Here is a 26151-nt window from a genome sequence, read left to right as displayed (position 1 = left end):
ACACATGCACGCTCACATACACACACATACACACACACCAGAGGAGGCTTGTGGGAGGAGCTATAGGAAGACAGGTCATTGTAAAGACTGGAGTGGCATCAATGGAACGGTATCAAACACAGCAAACATATGGAAACCATATATTTCACTCCATTCCATTCCTTTCATTCCATTACATGAGTTAGTCTCCAATAAGGTGAGAATTGATCCATGCCTCTGAGGACGGGCTCATTGTAATGGCTGGAATGAATTAATGGAACGGAGTCAAACATGTGGTTTCCATATGTTTGATATCGTTCCATGTATTCCATTGCATTCTTTACAATGAGCCCGTCCTCCTATAGCACCTCCCACCAGCCTCCTCTGACACAGACACAGACACACACATGCAAAGTCACACACACTGACTGCTGTTACTCCTGCAGGGTTACCCAGGAGGACTTGGCCCAGATGGTTGGGAGTGTGTGTAATGGGAGATGCCATCCTGTGTTCCCCAGACCCATAACTCAGAAGCTCCGTTATTACATTGACACAAATGACTGCTTCACAGACGTCTCCATATCAGACCCACATATTAATACTAACACCGACAGAGCACATGGAAAATCACCAACCACTTCAAAGGGGAATAAATTATACCCGTTGTGGACTGAAATTTATATTGACAGTTTTATTCACTCCAGAAGGAGTCCTGCAGAAAACTGAAATAGAATAAAACACTTAATTAATTTCCTTGTCACCTCTTGAAAGTTGGCAGCAAATGCATTCTCTATTCAGGCTTAAAGGAAAAAATATATTGGACTTTCAAGAAGCAAAGTGTCATATGATGCGTTTTGCATCAGTGGACTAATGATGATGCAGCAAGTGATCTTGAAAACTTGACTGCTGATATCCAACAGTGGACTAATGAAACAAATATCAAAATATCGTTTTTGAGTGGAGTTTTCCTTTAACTATATGTGGCATAGACTCCTTCACCCTCTGTCCCAGTCTTAGTTCCTGTGGTTATACTGTCAATATGGTACATACACTATACAATAGCATTCACTCCTCTTAATTTGATTACAATTTATACATTGAGATCATCATCAACCCAATGTCTGCATCACAATAGCTAGTTTATACAGGAACCACCCTTTGTCTAATATTCAATAGCCTTTGGTGCGGCTCCAAACCAGTCTCTGCTGCTTTGGAGATGTGACTTTCTCCTGCCTCAGGGTATTTACATGGTCCTCTGTCTCTGTCTGCAGCTGGTGGTTGAGTAGAGACCCAGCTGTCAGTGCTTTGGCTGCTGCAGCGCTGTCCAGGGTCCTGACTTGTCCAGACCTCTGGTGGTGCTGAATGGACAGCTGAGGCCGCTGTCTGTCTATGACTAAGGCTGTTACTCTCGCGCAGTTTCACTTGCCTAACACCATGGAGAGAGTCAGTGGGAGTGGTCTTTATATAACGATAATGAAAAACAATGTTACAGCAATCACATCATTACTGTGTGTTATTGAAGCAACAATTGTTCATGTGTTTGTGTGTTTGTGCGTGCGTGTGTGAGTGAGTGCATGCGTACGTGCGTGTGTATGGGTCTGTGTCTGTGTGAGTGTGTATTTAATTGTTCACCCCGCTTTCAATTTACAGCTCCAGTTAAAATAACAACAACAGACCCTGACAACAGCAATAAATGCCACAGCAACAGGAAACCTAATTAAATCATGTGCCTCCTGACCTGCAGAGATGTGCGACAGCCAGCCTGAGAGGACGGAGGGAGGGATAGACAAAGGGAGAGATGGAGGGAGGGAGAGGAAGAGAGAGGTCTGGGGGTCCTTAGCAGCTCTAATTGGCAGAGCTGTGTGGAGTGTAATTTCACTCATCTGCAGTAACTTCGCCCAGGGTCATTATGACAACACCCTGGATTAATCGAGCTGAGAGCTAGAGATGGGGGGATGATGAGGAGGAGGAGTGAAGGAGGAGAAGAAAGGCTCAGGGCTTAGGGATGATTGTCTGTTTCTTTATTACCACAGAGAGAGAGAGAGAGAGAGAGAGAGAGAGAGAGAGAGAGAGAGAGAGAGAGAGAGAGAGAGAGAAAGAGAGAGAGAAAGAAAGAAAGAGAGAGCGAGAGAAAGAGAGAGAGAGAGAGCGAGAGAGAGAGAGCGAGAGAGAAAGAGCGAGAGAGAGAGAGAGAGAGAGAGAGAGAGAGAGAAGAGAGAGAGAGAGAGAAAGAGAGAGAGGAAGAGAGAGAAGAGAGAGAGAGAGAGAGAGAGAGAGAGAGAGAGAGAGAGAGAGAGAGAGAAAAAGATAGAGAGAGAGAGAGAGAGAGAGAGAGAGAGAGAGAGAGAGAGAGAGAGCAAGAGCGAGAGCGAGAGAGAGAGAGAGAAACTATTGCCGGGGCCTCCAGACTGCAGCTCGCAGCTCGTGACAAAAGACAGTGCTAGGAACAGAGTGTATACATTACGCCGTGTCCCCACACTACAGCCAGAGCTGCTGCTAATCTGAAATCCATGTCACAATGCCATAGCCATATTTCACACTGGAAGTAAAGAAAAACCACACTTTCCTCTCTTTCAGACATTATTCTTAATTTCATCACTCAGAAGCGGTACAAAGAAACCAGTCTTTAGACGCTATATTTAGCACAGTAGCCTTAATGTTAAAGGGTTTTCCATGCAGATGGAAAGGGTACGTCATCGATATAATCCTCTTAAAGTATATAATATCACTTACAAAGCACAGATCCTAACAGAACCATTCTCCATCTAAATATGCTGTCTATCAGAGATGCTTTGGGAAGAATTTTGGTGTGACACCGTGAATGCTGTCGTAAGGTGAAATCGCCACAGATTTACGGCTGGGGAAGAAATCTGGTGGGACACAGTGAAACCGTGTCATGGGTTAAAAGACAGGAAGTTATCAAAAGCTTTGATTCAACTTCAGTGGGAGACAATTGATTTGGTTTCAATGGCTTTTTTGTTTGGATGCCAGCATTGGCTGAGGAAAACTGATGAAAACAACAGAAAAACAAGATAGACTACTAATGTAAAATGCTATTCCAAGATCTCAGAAGGGTGTCTTTCATACAAAGACACCTCTAGGTGAATAAAAGGGTGTTTAGAGGGGGGTCTGTTCCAGGTAAACAGAAGGGAGAAGCAGGCGGGGGCAAGGTAGGGGGCTGTGAGATAAACACAGGGGTGTGTGAGAGGTGGGGGTTTCTGTTACAAAGAGAGGGAAGTGGAGTACAAAGTCCAGGTGTAAGCCACTCATCTCTCTGCACCAGCACTCAGATCTCACCCCCTCTTGTGTCACACACGCACGCACACACTCGCATGCACGCACCCACGCTCACACATAATTTCCACTCCATCACAAGTGCCTGTGCTTTTCCTTTTCCACTGAATCTTTACAGTTTGTTTTTCAATCACTTTGGTTCTATTTTCATAAGTATGTGATGAATTTTCAAAACTCTTAGTACAAAACTTCAAACTGGTAACACTTGTAATGCAGCAATTCTCATTTTCAAAATGTTTTATTGTGCATTAATTTGTTTGAAGACATCTTTGACCACACAACGATTGATCCAATATACTTTGAAATACCATGAGAACATTGATTTAATCACCATAACACAACATAATGATATCATCTCAATTTAGTTATTTTAACAGCCAGTTAATCCAATAGCAAAAAATGCAAGATACATGTTTGAAAATTGTCCTTTGAATGTAATATGCTACAGCACTGTAAATTACAGTACATTAAACTGTTTTCCCATTAGGCAATAGACTTGCATTACTCATAAAAATTGACTGAACATCAAATGTGACCAACTGGCTCGATTCGGTCTTATGTAGCAAAATTTGAAATGGTGTTGCATTGTCACTTTATGCATAGTCACTTTACCCCTACCTACAGTTGAAGTTGGAAGTTTACATACACTTAGGTTGGAGTCAATAAACTGTTACAGACCTATATCCATCCTGCCCTGCCTTTCGAACGTTTTTGAAAGCCAAGTTAACAAACAGATCACCGACCATTTCGAATCCCACCGTACCTTCTCCGCTATGCAATCCGGTTTCCGAGCTGGTCATGGGTGCACCTCAGCCACGCTCAAGGTCCTAAACGATATTATAACCGCGATCGATAATAGACAGTACTGTGCAGCCGTCTTCATCGACATGGCCAAGGCTTTCGACTCTGTCAACCACCGCATTCTTATTGGCAGACTAAATAGCCTTGGTTTCTCAAATGACTGCCTCTCCTGGTTCACCAACTACTTCTCAGATAGAGTTCAATGTGTCAAATCGGAGGGCCTGTTGTCTGGACCTATGGCAGTCTCTATGGGGGTGACACAGGGTTCAATTCTCGGGCCGACTCTTTTCTCTGTGTATATCAATGATGTCGCTCTTGCTGCTGGTGACTCTCAGATCCACCTCTACGCAGACGACACCATTTTGTATACATCTGCCCTTCATTGGACACTGTGTTAACAAACCTCCAAACGAGCTTCAATGCCATACAACACTCCTTCAGTAGCCTCCAACTGCTCTTAAACACTAGTAAAACTAAATGCATGCTCTTCAATCGAACGCTGCTGGCATCCGCCCACCCGACTAGAATCACTACTCTCGACGGGTCTGAAATAGAGTATGTGGACAACTACAAATACCTAGGTGTCTGGTTAGACTGTAAACTCTCCTTCCAGACTCACATTAAACATCTCCAATCCAAAGTTAAATCTAGAATCAGCTTCCTATTTCGCAACAAAGCCTCCTTCACTCATGCTGCCAAACATGCCCTCGTAAAACTGACTATCCTACCGATCCTTGACTTCAGCGATGTCATTTACAAAATAGCCTCCAACACTCTACTCAACAAATTGGATGTAGTCTATCACAGTGCCATCCGTTTTGTCACCAAAGCCCTATATACTACCCACCACTGTGACCTGTACGCTCTTGTTGGCTGGTCCTCACTACATATTCGTCGCCAAACCCACTGGCTCCAGGCCATCTATAAATCACTGCTAGGCATTCTCCCTGCCTTATCTTAGCTCATTGGTCACCATAGCAACACCCACCCGTAGTATGCACTCCAGCAGGTATATCTCACTGGTCATCCCCAAAGCCAACACCTCCTTTGGCCGCCATTCCTTCCAGTTCTCTGCTGCCAATGACTGGAACGAATTGCAACAATCTCTGAAGCTGGAGACTCTTATCTCCCTCACTAACTTTAAGCATCAGTTGTCAGAGCACCTTACCGATCACTGCACCTGTACACAGCCCATCTGAAATAAGCCCACCCAACTACCTCATCCCCATATTGTTATTTATTTTGCTCATTTGCACCCTAGTATCTCTATTTGCACATCATCTCTTGCACATCTATCATTCCAGTGTTAATACTAATTGTAATTATTGTGCACTATGGCCTATTTATTGCCTTACCTCCATAACTTGCTACATTTGCACACACTGTATATATATTTTCTGTTGTATTTTTGACTTTATGTTTTGTTTTACCCCATATGTAACTCTGTGTTGTTGTTTTTATCGCACTGCTTTTCTTTATCTTGGCCAGGTCGCAGTTGTAAATGAGAACTTGTTCTCAACTGGCTTACCTGGTTAAATAAAGGTGAAATAAAATAAAATAAAATAAATAAAAACTAGTTTTTCAACCACTCCACACATTTCTTGTTAACAAACTATAGTTTTGGCAAGTCGGTTAGGACATCTACTTTGTGCATGACACAAGTAATTTTTCCAACAGTTGTTTACAGACAGATTATTTCACTTATAATTCACTGTATCACAATTCCAGTGGGTCAGAAGTTTACATACACTAAGTTCACTGTGCCTTTAAACAGCTTGGAAAATTCCAGAAAATGATGTAATGGCTTTAGAAGCTTCCGATAGGCTAATTGACATAATTTGAGTCAATTGGAGATGAACCTGTGGATGTATCTCAAGGCCTACCTTCAAACTCAGTGCCTCTTTGCTTGACATCATGTGAAAATCAAAAGAAATCAGCCAAGACCTCAGAAAAGATATTCTGGTCTGATGAAACTAAAATAGAACTGTTTGGCCATAATGACCATCGTTATGTTTGGAGGAAAAAAGGGGGACGCTTGCAAGCCGAAGAATACCATCCCATGGTGGCATCATGCTGTGGGGGTGCTTTGCTGCAGGAGGGACTGGTGCACTTCACAAAATAGATGGCATCATGAGGAAGGAAAATTATGTGGATATATTGAAGCAACATCTCAAGACATCAGTCAGGAAGTTAAAACTTGGTCACAAATTGGTCTTCCAAATGGACAATGACCCCAAGCATGCTTCCAAAGTTGTGGCAAAATGGCTTAAGGACAACAAAGTCAAGGTATTGGAGTGGCCATCACAAAGCCCTGACCTCAATCCTATAGAAAATGTGTGGGCAGAACTGAAAAAGCATGTGCGAGCAAGGAGGCCTACAAACCTGACTCAGTTACACCACCACTGTCTGGAGGAATGGGCCAAAATTCACCCAACTTATTGTGGGAAGCTTGTGGAAGGCTACCCAAAACGTTTGACCCAAGTTAAACAATTTGTCACGGTTCGGACAGACGACAAGAGGACCACAATTGCGTCACACCAGAAAGTTTATTTAAACTTAAGGGGAAAGGGATGTAGGGAGTGAGTGAAGGCTCCAGGGGTTATCCCGTCCGATGTGCTGGGTCTGTGCCTCCCCCCAGTGGCAGCGATGCGTCCGATGACGCCGGTGGTTGGTGGTCCAGAAGTCCTGGGGGGGGGAGGAAACACAGACACAACGGGGCGGAATGAAACCAGGCAGCAGTACAGTTCAAGGGAAATCCAAAATACGTAGTAGCAAGGCAGAAGGCTGGTCAGAGTTACCGGGATTGAAGAGTAGTCAGGAGTCGTAATGGCAGAAGCAGGTCTGGATCTCCTGAGGCAGAAGAGTATCCAAAAACCCAGGCAGGTCCGGGGTCACAAAACCAGGGTGAGCCAGAAGCGCGAGCAAACAGGTTCCGGGTGTGAGCTTTGCAGACGATCTGACAAAGGAGAGCTGAAAGACAGGGCTATAAATACTGGGAGAGGTTAGTGGGTAATGCAGCGCAGCTGGCAGAGTAATTAGAGCCGAGCAGAGCAGGGACAGGTGGAGCTAGTTAGGCTGAGTAGAGAGAGTGGTGAGCAGAGTGGAAGAAAATTAAGGTGGTAACCCGGTGGAGTGAGAGGCTCATGACAGAACCCCCCCCCCAAGGGACGGCCCCAGAAGTCCCAAGAGCAACACCACGCCGGGCGGGAGGAGGGGAGCCGGAGGAGGGCTAGAACTCCTCCGAACGGTCCGAGTGAACGTCCTCATCCTCGGAGGAAGCCGGAGGGCCGTGGTCGGGAGATGGGACAGGTCCCGAGACCGGATCAGGCACAGGACAGGAAGCCGAGCGGGCAGGACGGTTAGAGACCTCTCTGGGGCGGCCCCTACGGATTGCAGGTTGATCAGGATGCCGTTGGTGGAAAGCGGTGATGAGAGTCCTATCCACAATCCGACTAGCTGGCACCCAGGTCCTTTCCTCAGGTCCATAGCCCTCCCAGTCAATGAGGTACTGGAGACCCCTACCCCTCCGTCTGGACCGAAGCAGGCGGCGGACGGTGTAAACCAGACCACCATCGACGAGCCGTGGAGGAGGAGGACAAGGCGCAGCAGGGACCAGCGGACTCCTGGGCACAGGCAGGGGCTGCAGCAATCCGGCTGGGGGCTGGCAGGACGACTTGTGTTGGTTGCAGATGGGGCAGGCTTGGACGAATTCCCGTACATCCTTCCTCAGAGAGGGCCACCAGAACCTCTGGGCGAGCAGGTTGTAAGTGCGGGTGGAGCCAGGGTGACAAGCTAGGCGGGAGTCATGTCCCCACTGAACGACCTGGGACCTCAGGTCTTCGGGGACAAAAAGGCGGTCAGCTGGGCAAGTGCTGGGACCTGGCTGGTTACGGAGAGCCTCCAGCACCTGTTCCTCAACAGCCCAGGTCAGAGCTGCAACGATGCAGGGACTTGGCAGAATCGACACAGGGTCCTTGGAGGGGTCAGGAGCGGAGTTAGTAGGTACTGGCCGAGGGGGTAGTGCGGCGGCAAGCAGGCAGGTTCGGTGGCAGTCCTCTCCCCACTCCCTGATCACCCCGGTCACCCAGTCGAGCTGAGGGTTGTGCCGGGCGGAGCCATGGGTAACCCAGGATGAGGGGTTGGCCTGGAGAGGGGAGCAGGTGAAACTGGATAGTTTCTTGATGGTTTCCGGACAGACCCATCGAGACCGGGGCCGTGACATGAGTGACCGATCCGAGTAAGTGTCCGTCCAGTGCCCGGGCAGGAATAGGAGGTGTCAAACGGAGGTTCTCCAGTCCCAGTTGGCGTGCCAGCTTGATGTCCATTATGTTGGCTTCGGCGCCAGAATCCACCAGAGCAGCCAGGGTGTGAGTTGAGTCAGGGAGGCGGAGGTGAACTTGCAGCAGGGGTTTGCGGTCGGAGGACTGGATGGTCATTGAACTCAACCGGACTCCCCCTATGCCCGGTGAGCTTCGGCCCTTTAAAGGGCAGGTTACCACACGATGTCCATCACCTCCACAATAGAGGCAGAGGTTTGAGGTGAAGCGTCGCTGGCGCTCTGCAGGAGTGAGAGAGGCTCGCCCAATCTCCATAGGCTCAGACTGATCAAGCTGAACTGGGTGAGTGGCAGTAGATGACAGGAGCCCAGTCGGATCTCTCCGAATGCCGGTAGTAGGTGGACCTTGGCGCCCCCTCTCACGACGACGGGTCTGTATCCTTCTGTCGATCCTGACAGTCAGTGCGATGGCTTCATCAAGAGTGGAAGGCAGTTCATGGGAGACCAACTCGTCCTTGATATAGTCAGCCAAACTATGGAAGAACGCGTCCACCAACGATGGTGTGTTCCAAGAACTTCGTCTAGCCAGGGTTCGGAAGTCGATGGAATGGTCTGCGACTGTACGTCTGCCTTGTCGAATACTGAACAGTTCACGAGACGCCTCTGCGGTTGGTGAATCCAGGTCAAACACCTTCAGCATCTCCTCGGCAAACCGGTCGAAGGTTGCACATGCGGGGGTTTGACGTTCGAACTCTGCTGTTCCCCAGAGTCGAGCTCGGCCCGTCAGGTGAGTGATGGCATACCCAACTTTAGCCCCCTCCGTGGCGAAGGTCCTTGGCTGCAAGGAGAACTGAAGTCGGCAGCTAGTCAGGAATGGCCGGACCTGGGTTGAATCGCCGTTGAACCGCTCGGGGTTTCCAATCTTGGGTTCCGGAGCAGCGGCTGCAATGACCGGGGCAGGTAACTCGGGGGCAGGGCTGGTGGGCAGACTGGCTGGGGTCAGGTTGGTGAGGAGTTGAATGATCATGGCGAGTTGTTGTTGCTGCTGCTGGGACTGCTGCTGGTGCTGCTGGAACTGCTGATGCTGTTGGTGGCCGACCTGAAGCAGAGAGGTGATGTCGCCGCTCATGCGGCCTAGCTCTCTCTCAGTGTGTTCCAGGCGTAGCATGGCGGTGGGTTGCTCAGGTTCTTCGGTTTCCATGTCGGGGGAAGTGTGCGCTGAGTCCATGATGGTCAGATCGTACTGTCACGGTTCGGACAGACGACAAGAGGACCACAATTGCGTCACACCAGAAAGTTTATTTAAACTTAAGGGGAAAGGGATGTAGGGAGTGAGTGAAGGCTCCAGGGGTTATCCCGTCCGATGTGCTGGGTCTGTGCCTCCCCCAGTGGCAGCGATGCGTCCGATGACGCCGGTGGTTGGTGGTCCAGAAGTCCTGGGGGAGGAAACACAGACACAACGGGGCGGAATGAAACCAGGCAGCAGTACAGTTCAAGGGAAATCCAAAATACGTAGTAGCAAGGCAGAAGGCTGGTCAGAGTTACCGGGATTGAAGAGTAGTCAGGAGTCGTAATGGCAGAAGCAGGTCTGGATCTCCTGAGGCAGAAGAGTATCCAAAAACCAGGCAGGTCCGGGGTCACAAAACCAGGGTGAGCCAGAAGCGCGAGCAAACAGGTTCCGGGTGTGAGCTTTGCAGACGATCTGACAAAGGAGAGCTGAAAGACAGGGCTATAAATACTGGGAGAGGTTAGTGGGTAATGCAGCGCAGCTGGCAGAGTAATTAGAGCCGAGCAGAGCAGGGACAGGTGGAGCTAGTTAGGCTGAGTAGAGAGAGTGGTGAGCAGAGTGGAAGAAAATTAAGGTGGTAACCCGGTGGAGTGAGAGGCTCATGACACAATTTAAAGGCAATGCTACCAAATACTAATTGAGTGTATGTACACTTCTGACCCACTGGGAATGTGATGAAAGAAATAAAAGCTGAAATAAATCATTCTCTCTACTATTATTCTGACATTTCACATGCTTAAAATAAAGTGGTGATCCTAACTGACCTAAGACAGGGCATTTTTACTAGGATTAAATGTCAGGAATTGTGAAAAACTGAGTTTAAATGTATTTGGCTAAGGTGTATGTAAACTTCCGACTTCAACTGTATGTGGGTTTGTGTGGATGTATTGTGATGGAAGGTGTAATGTGTGTTTTTGTGTTTGGAAAAGTGTAGCGTTAAGTGAGTGAGAAAGGAAATGTTTGCATAGCCTCGTTATTTTAATGTGTTACTTTTTGTTTTATTTTTTTACTTTAGTTTATTTAGTAAATATTTTCTTAACTCTATTTCTTGAACTGCATTGTTGGTTAAGGGCTTGTAAGTAAGCATTTCATGTGACATTTTTGGGGGATTTAATTTTATTTGTTTTTTACATTGGATAAAAGTAGATACTCAGAGCTAGAAAATGGTATATCATACACTACAGTTGAGGAACAATGGGAAAGTAATTATGCTTTGAAAGTTGAGAAAATGGCACTTGAATGTTTTGGTAAACCTACTCTAGAGCTTTTCTTTCTCTACACCCATTCAGCATCGTTCACACCCTCTTAAGCCTTAGCCCCACCCATCTCTTTAAGGATTACATGTGATGCCATGTACTAAACAACCAAAGAGTTCAAGACTAAAGGCTGGTTTATACTATGGGTGTATTCATGAATAATTCAATCTGGAGTGCAAGAGTGCACTCTGGGCGTTCGTAAACTCAGAGTGTTGTCAGATTCTCTGTTCGTAAATTCAGAGTATTTTGCTCTCGGAGCGTTCAGAGCGCACACTGGACGCTCTGGCCGAGGAGTAGGGTTGATCCGAGCATTCTGACCTAACAGCAGCAGTCAAGCACCCAACCTAACTGGCTAACGTTGGCTAGCTTGCTAGCTACTTCCAGACACAAATGAGAGAACAGCTCACTCTGACCATTTTACTCGCCCTAGCAGAGCTGGTTAGGCTGTGTTTATGTTATCCAGAGTGTTGGTGACGGCAGGTAGCTTAGTGGGTAAGAGCGTTGTGCCTAGTAATCAAAAGGTTGCTGGTTCTAATCCCTGAGCCGAACACTCTACGGACAATTCCTTCAACCTCATGGCTTGTTTTTTTCTTTGACATGCACTGTCAACTGTGGGACCTTATATACACAGTTGTGTGCCTTTCCAAATCATTTCCAATCAATTGAATTTACCACAGGTGGACTCCAATCAAATTGTAGAAACATCTCAAGGATGGTCAATGGAAACAGGATGCACCTGAGCTCAATTTCGAGTCTCATAGCAAAGGGTCTGAATACTTATGTAAAAAAGGTATTTCTGTTTTTTATTTTTAATGAATTCGTTTTTGCTTTGTCATTATGGGGTATTGTGTGTAGATTGATGAGGATTTTTATTTATTTAATCCATTTTAGATTAAGGCTGTAACGTAACAAAATGTAGAAGAAGTCAAGGTGTCTGAATACTTTCAGAATGCACTGTATGTACTTTACAGAGATACATTTTCATTACAGTTTTTTTCAATAGCTTTGGCACATTTTTCAGATGTAAGTGGTACATTTTCAACACTCAGTACACAACTCAAAATTGATAACTCTTGTAATGCCCTCTGTCAAATGTTCAGAACCTTTGATTGTGCATTTATTGGAGTTGAACACATCTTTCAACCCTGAGTCATTCATGTAAAATCAAAGGTTTTTGTGAAATACCATGAGAACATTTCGTTTAGTCGCCAGTATATCAGATGATGATAAACTCACCATTTAGTCATTTTAATTAACATTTAATACAATAACCAAAAATAGAAGATACATTTTCCAAAATATTTATTTTTGAAGTGCTGAATGGAAGGAATAGTAGATGGTACATATAATTTTCCATAACTTGACATGCACAATTCGTTTTTGTAACGATGGCTGGTTGTGAGCATGTTGAGAAATACAGTGAGTGTACAAAACATTAGGAACACCTTCCTAATATTGAGTTACACCACCTTTGGCCCTCAGAACAGCCTCAATTTCTCGGGGTATGGACTCTACAAGGTGTCAAAAGCATTCCAAAGTGATGCTGGCTCATGTTGAGTCCAATGCTTCCCACAGTTGTGTCAAGTCGGCTGGATGTCCTTTGAGTGGTGAACCTTTCTTGATACACATGGGAAACTGTTGTGCATAAAAAAAAAAAATGTGTTGCAGTTCTTGACACACTCAAACCAGTGCGCCTGGAACCTACTATCATACCCTGTTCAAAGGCACTTAAATCTTTTGTCTTGCCCATTCACCCTCTGAATGACACACATACACAATCCATGTCTCAATTGTCTCAAGGCTTAAAATCCTTCTTTAACCTGTCGCCTCCCCTTCATCTACACTGATTGAAGTGGATTTAACAAGTGACGTCAATAAGGGATTATAGCTTTCACCTGGATTCACCTGGTCAGTCTATGTCATGTTTTGTACACTTGTGTATGTCAGTCTGACATTTTCATAATCCTTATAAAGTACATACATAAGTAGAACAAATCAACAGAAATAGGGGTATTTTGGGGGTATTGTAATGCAGTAGGCTACAGTAAAAACGTATTAGTATAGCATTGGTGTAGCATAGTGTGTGTATGCCATTTCTGCCCCATGCAACATTGTTTAGAATCACCTTTTTTATGTGACTTGTCAACTGATACAGTAGCACCTGTCGCTGGTCTTGACAAAATCATCAGCTGACAGTGTGTCAATAAAATTCAGATAATGAGTGGAAAATACACTATATATACAAAAGTATGTGGACACCCCTTCAAATTAGTGGATTCGGCTATTTCAGCCACACCCGTTGCTGACAGGTGTATAAAATTGAGCACACAGCCATGCAATCTCCATAGACGAACATTGGCAGTAGAATGGCCTTACTGAAGAGCTCAGTGACTTTCAACGTGGCACCGTCATAGGATTCCACCTTTCCAACAAGTCAGTTCATCAAATTTCTGCCCTGCTAGAGCTGCCCCGGTCAACTGTAAGTGCTGTTATTGTGAAGTGGATATGTCTAGGAGCAACAACTACTCAGCCGCGAAGTGGTAGGCCACATAAGCTCACAGAACGGGACCGCCGAGTGCTGAAGCGCGTAGCGTGTAAAAATCGCCTGTCCTCGGTTGCAACACTCACTACCGAGTTCCAAACTGCCTCTGGAAACGCTTGTCAGCACAAGAACTGTTCATCGGGAGCTTCATGAAATGGGTTTCCATGGCCGAGCAGCCGCAGACAAGCGTCGGCTGGAGTGTTGTAAAGCAACATCAATGCCTGACCTCACTAATGCTCTTGTGGCTGAATGGAAGCAAGTCCCCGCAGCAATGTTCCAACATCTAGTGGAAAGCCTTCCCAGAAGATTGGAGGCTGTTATAGCAAAAAAAAGGGGGGAGCAACTCCATCTTAATGCCCATGATTTTGTAATGAGATGTTTGAGGAGCAGGTGTCCATATACTTTTGGTCATGTAGTGTATTGGTATATACAACCAAGGTATTTTAGCAGTGATTTGTATACTACACTATTATTCCAGATGTTAGCACATTGAGTTCCTCTTTCCACTTCGTCCATATATGACTTAGTTCTTACAACATAAATTGATGTAAATTGATACATATTTGTTATTTTCTTTACAATGTTCAGAAATTATCCAACTATATACAGTGAGGGAAAAAAGTATTTGATCCCCTGCTGATTTTGTACGTTTGCCCACTGACAAAGAAATGATCAATCTATAATTTTAATGGTAGGTTTATTTGAACAGTGAGAGACAGAATAACAACAAATAAATCCAGAAAAACGCATGTCAAAAATGTTATAAATTGATTTGCATTTTAATGAGGGAAATAAGTATTTGACCCCCTCTCAATCAGAAAGATTTCTGGCTCCCAGGTGTCTTTTATACAGGTAACGAGCTGAGATTAGGAGCACACTCTTAAAGGGAGTGCTCCTAATCTCAGCTTGTTACCTGTATAAAAGACACCTGTCCACAGAAGCAATCAATCAATCAGATTCCAAACTCTCCACCATGGCCAAGACCAAAGAGCTCTCCAAGGATGTCAGGGACAAGATTGTAGACCTACACAATGCTGGAATGGGCTACAAGACCATCGCCAAGCAGCTTGGTGAGAAGGTGACAACAGTTGGTGCGATTATTCGCAAACGGAAGAAACACAAAATAACTGTCAATCTCCCTCGGCCTGGGGCTCCATGCAAGTTCTCACCTTGTGTAGTTGCAATGATCATGAGAACGGTGAGGAATCAGCCCAGAACTACACGGGAGGATCTTGTCAATGATCTCAAGGCAGCTGGGACCATAGTCACCAAGAAAACAATTGGTAACACACTACGCCGTGAAGGACTGAAATCCTGCAGCGCCCGCAAGGACCCCCTGCTCAAGAAAGCACATATACATGCCCGTCTGAAGTTTGCCAATGAACATCTGAATGATTCAGAGGCGAACTGGGTGAAAGTGTTGTGGTCAGATGAGACCAAAATCGAGCTCTTTGGCATCAACTCAACTCGCCATGTTTGGAGGAGGAGGAATGCTGCCTATGACCCCAAGAACACCATCCACACCATCAAACATGGAGGTGGAAACATTATGCTTTGGGGGTGTTTTTCTGCTAAGGGGACAGGACAACTTCACCGCATCAAAGGGACGATGGACGGGGCCATGTACTGTCAAATCTTGGGTGAGAACCTCCTTCCCTCAGCCAGGGCATTGAAAATGGGTCGGGATGGGTATTCCAGCATGACAATGACCCAAAACACACGTCCAAGGCAACAAAGGAGTGGCTCAAGAAGAAGCACATTAAGGTCCTGGAGTGGCCTAGCCAGTCTCCAGACCTTAATCCCATAGAAAATCTGTGGAGGGAGCTGAAGGTTCAAGTTGCCAAACGTCAGCCTCGAAACCTTAATGACTTGGAGAAGATCTGCAAAGAGGAGTGGGACAAAATCCCTCCTGAGATGTGTGCAAACCTGGTGGCCAACTACAAGAAACGTCTGACCTCTGTGATTGCCAACAAGGGTTTTGCCACCAAGTACTAAGTCATGTTTTGCAGAGGTGTCAAATACTTATTTCCCTCATTAAAATGCAAATCAATTTCTAACATTTTTGACATGCGTTTTTCTGGATTTTTTTGTTGTTATTCTGTCTCTCACTGTTCAAATAAACGTACCATTAAAATTATAGACTGATCATTTCTTTGTCAGTGGGCAAACGTACAAAATCAGCAGGGGATCAAATACTTTTTTCCCTCACTGTAGGTAAACTAGGCACTATATTTTGGTTCAGTAGTTACTAGTTTTCAGCAGTTTAATGAAGTGATATTTAAATGTATTGTTAACAAATGACAAGAAATTCATATCAAAAGTAATATTGTGTTGTGAAAAGCAGATACTTAGATTGAATATGTATGCAAATTAAAAGAGTGATTTGGTACAGTGAACAAGTGACTAAATACAGTCAATTGAATATGTATTTAGAGTTTAGGCCATTTTGATGAGTTGTGAAAACGTACCACATACTTGAGAAAATTGCACCAAAGCGATAAAAGAAAAAAGGAATCTGGAGTTGATCCATATTTTCCACAAGGCAAGTGGCGTTTGCATGATTGTTCCACGTGGCATCATCATCATCATCATCATAATCATCATCATCATCATCATCATCATCATCACATGGATGAAAGGTGTTTGTGGTAACACGTCAACAGGCCTTTTTTTATCGCTCAATGTCTGGTTCTCTCTCACTCTCTCCTTTTCTCCCTTACTCTGTCTCTTTTTGTTCTCATCAAGTTTTTGTCAATCTGGTACCTTCAAACATCACTGATCAACTCAGTGATGTAGTCCTCAGAAAGACTCAAAGAATAACATTTACATTTCAAAATTGTTCTCCCTTTTTCATGAACCTTTTTTACACTCGTTGGACAGTCAGAACTCCATTCATATGTTAAGGACATCACAGAGGGAAAACAGTGAGAGATGTGTATGGCAGTTACTGTATGTTTCACTTCACAAAAGCCATGCCTTTCAGTCTTTGCCAATCCTCAGCAGTTCACATCCATACATTCGTCCAACCAAAACAGTTTATTTTGTGTGTATGTAAACCTTCATCAGACTCTCTGAGTACATAATCAGTCCACCAGGGAATACTGTAACATCCTCCCGACATACAGTCCTATGGAGTACTCTATTTTCAGCTAACAGAATGCTTGAAGAACTAAGATCTAAAACAAGTGTCATTTATATTTACAATTCCCTTATCCAAACGGATTACTCATTTACCTAGCTCTTATCAATAGCTCTTATCAAGTAGAAAATGACAGTGCATGGAGAGTGGTATTATTTATATCATAAAAAATTAAGTAGATGCTTTTTCCACTTTGAACCGGTAGGTTCATTAGACCTTATTCATGGTTTCCTCGTGTGTAAAGGTGGTGTATTTATTAGGGAATTAAGTTAAGGTCAGAATACGGAGGATCTGTAGAGGTATAGACACACCTCCGCCACACCTTCATTTATTCAATCTCCACCCCAAACGAATAGCTGGTGAATAGCATGCTATTCTCATGCTTAAGTTCAAGGTCAGAATTACATTCCAATTACATGTGCTTAACTCGGGTCGCAATTCCCCCCTTATAGAAAAGTAGGCAAGTAGACATTTTGGAGCCATTTCATTGGGATATAGCATCTTACCAGGAATCCTAAACTGGAAAGATTCCTCTGTGAGACAGTTTTGCCTCCCTCCTCTCCTTCTCCCCGTCTCCTCCACCTCTCCATCCCCCTTCCTGAGGCGGGCGAGCAGGCTTGAGTCAAGCTACACTGAGCAGCAACGCCTGCCAATTCACCCAGAGGGGTGACAAGGAACATATTGCCGTCCCCGCCTCACACTTCCAGGATTAAACATTAACTCACAAGCTCTGAAACTTTAATATGTGTGCTTGCATCAGCTGTGAATGTGGATATCTATCTACCGGGCAAGGGAGGCTGGAGGCCACTGGGTTTGTTTGGGTGGGAGAGGAACAGGTAAGGTCAGACTAGTTTTCTTACTGGAAGGAGAATTGGTGGTGCAGATACTTGGTGTGTTTGGAAGGAGTGAGGTTGTATTACAATGTTAGGAGAAGTAATATATCGATATGTTTCCAAGTATTGTTTGAACTGATATGTAACTGAAATGTTGAGTGACACATGGGGCAGGAATAATAGTAAAGGTAGGTGAAATGGAACTGCCTTAGAATCTAAAATATTGTTTTCTAAAATATGAGGTGGTTGTAAAAAGAGAAACTTTCTTACATGCACTAGTGCTACTGAGTAGTACATTCCTTGGACATGTTTACAGTTTTGAACGTTAGAGAACTGGAAAGGACTGGCAAGAAATATAGGGAAGGAAGGTTTTCAGAATTCCATCAATCCCTCCACAATTACCTCCATGATTTCCAAATGAGCAAATAAAACAATGACATGACAATTCCTGTGTGTGTGCCTCCTAAATCTTTGGGTGTGTGTGTATGTGTGAGTGTGTGTGTCTGTATCCACAGCAAATATGCAATTACCTGATGGCACAGCAAGGCACTGTCACCTACGAGGAGAGATGTTGGTTTTCCCACTCAGCAGGATGGGCCTGCCTGCATCTCCACAACTGCACTCTACTGAGCCCATGTCTATCTAAATGTGTTTGTTGTGCATTTCCATGTAGAAAGCAAAAGCACACACATACAGTACGCACGCACGCAAGCACGCGCACACACACACACACACACACACACCCTCCCCTAAACTCACACCCTCTCTAAAGAGGACACACACCAACAGTCTTGGCTCCACTAAATAATGAAAGGAGGTGGGGGTGTACTCTAAGGGTCAAATGCCTCTTAACCTCAACCTGTCTCCTTCCAAACAGCCAACACAGGGTTTTAATGCCTCAACTCCCTCTTCAGACTGCCCTGCTAGAAGAGAGAGTGGAGCTGTCAGGCCCCTCTCCGCCTGCAGCCTTGGAGCTGTATAATTGAGCCTGCCTCCTCAATCTTTATTGCATGCTTTGACTCTCACCTGCCGCCCTCCCTCCCTGCCTCCAATCCTATCCACCCCTGTTCCCCTGGACTGCTGCGGTATTTGATTTCCGTATTTCTTTACCTTTACTGCATAAATGCATACATTGCGGGAGGCTATATGTCTCTCCCTCTGTTTCTCTCTTCTTCTGTGCATCACTCTCTCCCTTTCCCTTCTCTCTGTCTGTCTCTCACACTTGCATGACTTGCTGGTGAATGCATGGCTTACATATTTTGCATAGTGTGTGTTTGTGTGTGTGCGCGTGTGTGTGTAACTGCTTACCCCTGGGGGACTAAGGACGATCAGTCTCCAGAGATGCACACACCTTATGTCTCACACACTCTCCCCATGGGCTGTGCAGATGTCTCAACATACAATCAGTGGACAGGGAGGACGATCCGGAAAGTTAAAAGGCGCTGAGTTTTCTTAAATTGAGTTTTGACTACGCTCTCCCAAATGATTTCCATATAATCCCCACAGATTTCTCAATATCCCATACTGACTTTCCTTTAACCAGTGGTGTATTTAACAGAGAAGAGATGCAAATATTTCATTATCGGGTTACCTGAGAAGCATGCTCTTGTGCAATTACATACAACAGGTGCTTGAAATGAGCTACTTGCTGAACCAGAAGGTATTATGGATAGGGACGTTTTCAGATTTCAGAAGTCTTCATAGAAACCTTTTTTTTATTTTTATTTTTTTTTCTTGGGGGGGGTAGGTCAGCTTAATATTGCAGATAGATTGTAACTTCCATTAATGTAATTGTCTGCATCACTTCCAATCCCCCATGTTTTATATATACACACATATATATATATATATATATATATATATATATATATATATATATATATAACACACAGTGGGGGAAAAAAGTATTTAGTCAGCCACCAATTGTGCAAGTTCTCCCACTTAAAAAGATGAGAGAGGCCTGTAATTCTCATCATAGGTACACGTCAACTATGACAGACAAAATGAGATTTTTTTTCTCCAGAAAATCACATTGTAGGATTTTTTAATGAATTTATTTGCAAATTATGGTGGAAAATAAGTATTTGGTCACCTACAAACAAGCAAGATTTCTGGCTCTCACAGACCTGTAACTTCTTCTTTAAGAGGCTCCTCTGTCCTCCACTCGTTACCTGTATTAATGGCACCTGTTTGAACTTGTTATCAGTATAAAAGACACCTGTCCACAACCTCAAACAGTCACACTCCAAACTCCACTATGGCCAAGACCAACGAGCTGTCAAAGGACACCAGAAACAAAATTGTAGACCTGCACCAGGCTGGGAAGACTGAATCTGCAATAGGTAAGCAGCTTGGTTTGAAGAAATCAACTGTGGGAGCAATTATTAGGAAATGGAAGACATACAAGACCACTGATAATCTCCCTCGATCTGGGGCTCCACGCAAGATCTCACCCCGTGGGGTCAAAATGATCACAAGAACGGTAAGCAAAAATCCCAGAACCACACGGTCTGAAGTTTGCTAGAGTGCATTCGGATGATCCAGAAGAGGATTGGGAGAATGTCATATGGTCAGATGAAACCAAAATAGAACTTTTTGGTAAAAACTCAACTCGTCGTGTTTGGAGGACAAAGAATGCTGAGTTGCATCCAAAGAACACCATACCTACTGTGAAGCATGGGGGTGGAAACATCATGCTTTGAGGCTGTTTTTCTGCAAAGGGACCAGGACGACTGATCCGTGTAAAGGAAAGAATGAATGGGGCCATGTATCGTGAGATTTTGAGTGAAAACCTCCTTCCATCAGCAAGGGCATTGAAGATGAAACGTGGCTGGGTCTTTCAGCATGACAATGATCCCAAACACACCGCCCGGGCAACGAAGGAGTGGCTTCGTAAGAAGCATTTCAAGGTCCTGGAGTGGCCTAGCCAGTCTCCAGATCTCAACCCCATAGTCCGTGTTGCCCAGCGACAGCCCCAAAACATCACTGCTCTAGAGGAGATCTGCATGGAGGAATGGGCCAAAATACCAGCAACAGTGTGTGAAAACCTTGTGAAGACTTACAGAAAACGTTTGACCTGTGTCATTGCCAACAAAGGGTATATAACAAAGTATTGAGAAACTTTTGTTATTGACCAAATACTTATTTTCCACCATAATTTGCTAATAAATTCATAAAAAATCCTACAATGTGATTTTCAGGAAAAAAAATCGTATTTTGTCTGTCATAGTTGACGTGTACCTATGATGAAAATTACAGGCCTCTTTCATATTTTTAAGTGGGAGACTTGCACAATTGGTGGCTGACTAAATACTTTTTTCCCCCACTGTATATATATACATACACACACATGCACATATATATACATATATACATACACACATACACACATACACACACACATACATACATACATACACATACATATCCTTTAAAAAAAATATATATATATTTCCCTTTATTACTTTCCAACCCTGCCACCCTTTCCCAACTTGAAGTAATCTTTTTAGAAACTTTGTTCAAAACATGTTTGTTATTATATCAGTATTATTTGGCATTTATTAGCCATTCAGTTCTGCCTTAACATGTGTGGTAAATATTACCTCAGACGTTTAGGGAGAGGCAGCAAGCCCCTCGGTGGCGTTAGTATTCTGTCCTGTTATCCATGCATTAGCAGTCAACACAGAACTAAGCAAAGAGCATAGATTATCATGAGGAAACACCTCGTGCACCACACCGCACCTCTCCCCAGTCCATTAACACACCAACCCCAAGTTGTGTGATGAGGGGGAAACTCAGCCAGACAGGATAATATACTGATTAATAAGGGTAACTGGCTGGTATAGGTCAGTTGAGAGTTTTAACCGTTGGTTATTAAGCAGGTTATGTAGACAGGTGATGCTGTAGCCTCTAGGTTAGTGCTCCCCTAGTTTTCACACGGTCTCTCTGGGTTACAGTCTCTTTTGTATTAGTCAGTCAGATAGCTTCTGCTATGTGACAAAACCAATTCCTGGACTAGTTGACATTTACATACATTTTTGCTACCTTCATGTTTTTGTTTTCATTAATTTGGACTCCTAAACAAATTCTGTTGAGTAACAAGCACAGTAATCACGCCTAGAGCGTCCTCGCCCATCCAGTATTGAGATAACGATGATGTAAGCAATGGAATTAAGTTAAATACACACATAGAATAAAATAAGGAGGATCACAGCCTTGCAGCACACAAAGCATACAGGAAATGACATCATCAAACATCAAAACAGACCCACCAAAAATGTACAGACAATTGACAGACAATTGAACACATTTTACTAACCAGTAAAGAAAAATAATGAATGGAAGAACAGAATTACGTTATGTTACCCACAGGAGAATCTCTGGAGTTGAAATTAAATTGCTTGGCTGTAACACTGTAACTATGATATTGTGTATGTGGCAGCTGGGATGGTAATTTGTTAATGCACTAGTTTATGTGTAATGAGACTAGAGCTTAAGTTACACAGCTGGATGTGGTGGTGTATGATTGCTGTACCAGCCCCTCCTGTATATATTATTTTATTTCATGTTAATATGAATTAAGAGCAGGCAAAACACATGTTTTCCCCCCACATAATGTGTGTTTAATGTATTGGATTGTGAGTGTGTATGTGTTCCTGTATCTTCCTGCATGACTTTGCATTTCCTTATCTGTGACATTTCACACATTCACACATTAGATGCTCCAGGCCCTTTGTCCTTGTTCTCAGAATGACACACACACACGCACACACACACACACACACACACACACACACACACACACACACACACACACACACACACACACACACACACACACACACACACACACACACACACATGAACATACACATACACACACACATACAGTAAACACACACACATACAGTACACACACACTCATAAAGTACACACACACACACACACACACTCCGGCTTTGCATTACAGCATTACAATTATGCAGAGCAGTGTGTTTTCCAGCTAATGTAAATAATCGTGACAAATGATTACACAACACTCTTTAGATGTCCTGAGGTGAAGGTTGGCTTGATTCAATTTTACACTGCATTTATATAAAAAATATGATTCTTGTTTTTGTCTGTTGGCTCTCTCTCTGCTGTAAGCATTTGAGCATAGCTACTAATGAGACAGATGACACAAACTATACTTTCATCCATCTATTTCTACCCACGTTTCTGGGTTGTTTATATAATTGACAGAGAACAGAAATATAGCAACATTGAAATAAAGCTATTAAAATATGCATCATGGTAACATAAATATTCCACTATATATTTATATATACTGAGCGTACAAAATGTTAGGAACACCTGCTCTTTCCAAGACATAGACTGTCCAGGTGAAAGCTATGATCCCTTATTGATGTCATTTGTTAAAGCCACTTCAACCACTGTATATGAAGGGGAGGAGACAGGTTAAATAAGGATGTTTAAGCCTTGAGACAATTGAGACATGGATTGTGTATATGTGCCATTCAGAGGGTGAATGGGCAAGACAAAAGATGTAAGAGCCTTTGAACGGGGTATGGTAGTAGATGCCAGGCGCTCCTGTTTGAGTGTGTCAAGAACTGCAACACTGCTGGGTTTTAACACAGAGTAGTTGGCACACAGGAAGACAGAATAGACCAGTAAATTGAGTAGTGTGGGTTTGGGCAGAAAAGGGTCTCCAAATCACTCAACATATGTGACTGATCGCCTTGATTCGGTCTTATGTAGCAAAATTTGAAATTGTGTTTTTTTACATTGGATAAAAGCAGAGCGACAGAGCTACTAAATGGTATATCACACACTGCATTTAAGGGAACAATGGGAAAGTAATTCTGCTTTGAAAGTTGATAAACTTGTAATCTCACTTTTGAGAAAATGGCCTTGGAATGTTTTGGTACCTAGTGAAGAGCTCTTCTTTGTCTAAACCCATTCAGCATCGTTCACACCCTCTTAAGCTTTAGCCCCACCCATCTCGTTTCGCACTCGGAGCATTCAGAGCGCACACTTGACGCTCTGGCCAATGAGTAAGGTTGATCTGAGCATTCTGACCTCACAACGGCAGTAAAGTACCCAAGCTAACATTGGCTAGCTTGCTATTTACTTTCAGACACAAAGTTGGGATTATGGTTTATTGTTTACCTCTGGATAACATTAAAACAGTCTAACCAGCTCTGCTGGCAATAATTTCATTACTCTTTTTTGCCTATGTTTACTGACCCCCCGACCATATTCAACAGGTGTTGTGCGTAAATTCATCAGTTATTCTGCACTCTGGCATACTCAAACTGAATTTACGAATGCACCCGGAATGTTTACTTTTGTAGTGGAGTCTTTTGTTAAGACATGTAGCTAGCTAGCTAGGTAAACAATGAACTTAGCTAGGTAAATTACGTGTAAGATCATACACGTAACGTTAGCTAGCGAGCCAGCCAGCTAACGTTAGCTAGTTAAACAATGAACCATAGTGCCAAAACATGACGTTACTGTGGTCCTCTGTAGCTCAACTGGTAGAGCACGGCGCTTGAAACGCCAAGGTAGTGGGTTCGAGCCCCGGGACCACCCATACACAAAAATGTATGCATGCATGACTGTAAGTCGCTTTGGATAAAAGCGTCTGCTAAATGGCATATTATTATTATTATTATTACCCTTGCATGAATCTGCTGGTAGTGGTAGCTACCCAACCAGGTTCAATGTTGGCTAGCTAACATTAGGCTCTAACTAGCCAAGCAAATGGCTCTGAGATACGAATAATAACATCATACACGTAACTTTAGTTAGCGAGCCAGCCAGCTAGTTAACATTAGGCTCTAGTCTAACTAGCCAAGCAAACGGCTCTGAGATACGAAGAATACCATCATACACATAACGTTAGCTAGCGAGCCAGCCAGCTAACTTTAGCTAGCTAGCTAACAGTACCCTTTAACTTTAAATTAAACCACTTTCTGCCAAAATTAGAATGGTGTAATATCTGAAAATATAGCTAGCTAGACTATCTTACCCGTATACATCATCATGCATGATGGACGCGTCTCCCTGTCACGGATGCCATGCATGGTTGCCCTTAGTTTGAAGATGTTATCTCTTTAGCGATCATACTCTAATTCCACTGATTTCAAAACTCGATCCTCCAGAAAGTGGAGAGCAACACTGATGCAGCTCCACTACACGATACATTTAAAGAAAAGCCGCGTTAGACAGGATTACCTACACATACTGACCAGCTCAAATAGACAGAAGTCTTCTACATGGCAGACCAATCTGAACTCCTCTCTCGGCATGTCCAGCCCACTCATTATCTCAGCCAGTCATGGCTAGTGGGAAGGTATTTGTCTGTGGATAAACCAACTAGGCTCGTAATTTAACAATTGCATTCGTATTTACAGATGGCATACAAGTTTGTTATTAAGGCACATGAAAGTTCACATGTTCCAGAAGGCATTTCTGACAAAAAACGCATTTTGATAGAAAAAATGTTTTCCGTTCAAATGGCTCTCCTTTGACTCACGCCTAGTTTCCTGAAACGAGTCACATATTTAGGCTTGACTGTTCCTTTTATCTTCCTTTCTCCAGGTGGGTTGAGGGTGGTTATGAGGGTACTATTTGAGGGGTACCACCCCGTCCTTCCTCTGTCTACAGTACCTGACCACATCAGGGGAACTTGGGTGCATAATACAAGCAAAATGTCACCATGATAAATCTAACCTTTCCAAAGAGCCCAGAGTGGCTGCGTACCTGTGTACTCACATTAATAATCTGATCTATCAAAGTGTTTGGGGAGTAATTGCTGTCAGCCGCTCTGGTCATAAATCTTGACACCTCAATCACACAAGCACCATAAATCACTGTTAAAAAGTTAACCAGTAATGTACGCTTTCCTGCAGATCCCCTGCTTTTTTACTATGCTTTATCTTGTGCAAGAAGAGTGGTTGTGAGATCCAGATTGTGTTTCCCTTCCTTTGTTTTAGTGGCACTGTCCATGGTCCTGAAAATCCATTAAGTGACCATGTCCATGGCCCTGAATGCTGGGACCTGGGTCCTGGAATGCTTACATAGAGAGGAGAGTGTGGTTGAACTTGTGATGTTATGTGCTACATAGTCCATTGATGTACCACACATCCTCCCCTCAACTCTCTTCAAACCAGGTCATTAAATCCTACCCTGGATGTCACTCTCTCTCACAGCCGAAAGAGAACCCCCCCACCCCACTCACCTGGTGTTGATGAGGCAGCCAAGGACATTTCCCCTTGGGGGTGACAATAGCAGCAATGTGTGAATGATGGAAGGAGACAAGTATGCCTGAGGTGTTTTAATAAATCAGTAAGGGTGTTCCCAGTCAGCAGGGGTGTTTCCTGTGTAGGGAGCCAGGAACCAGGTTAGGGGAAACCCTAGAGCAGGGTTCTTCAATTCTGGTCCTGGAGGGCTGAAACACCTCTGTTTTTCATCATCTCCTTCTAATCAAGGGCTAATTCAGACCTGGGACACCAGGTGAGTGCAATTAACTACCAGGTAGAAATAAAAAACAGAAGTGTTTCGGCCCTCCAGGACCGGAATTGAAGAACCCTGCCCTAGAGGGAAGAGGTGAAAAAAAGAGGGGAGAGTGGGGAGAGAGGGGAAAGGCAGCAAGCCTGGGGGGTAGCGGATAAGTCAGCTCTTCTCCCAGGAGAGCCATCATAACCTTATGACCTCTCACCTTTCACCTCTAATATGTTTT

Source organism: Coregonus clupeaformis, chromosome 24 (genome assembly GCF_020615455.1).
Source record: "Coregonus clupeaformis isolate EN_2021a chromosome 24, ASM2061545v1, whole genome shotgun sequence".
NCBI lineage: Eukaryota > Metazoa > Chordata > Actinopteri > Salmoniformes > Salmonidae > Coregonus > Coregonus clupeaformis.
Note: the sequence above shows the minus strand (reverse complement) of the source record.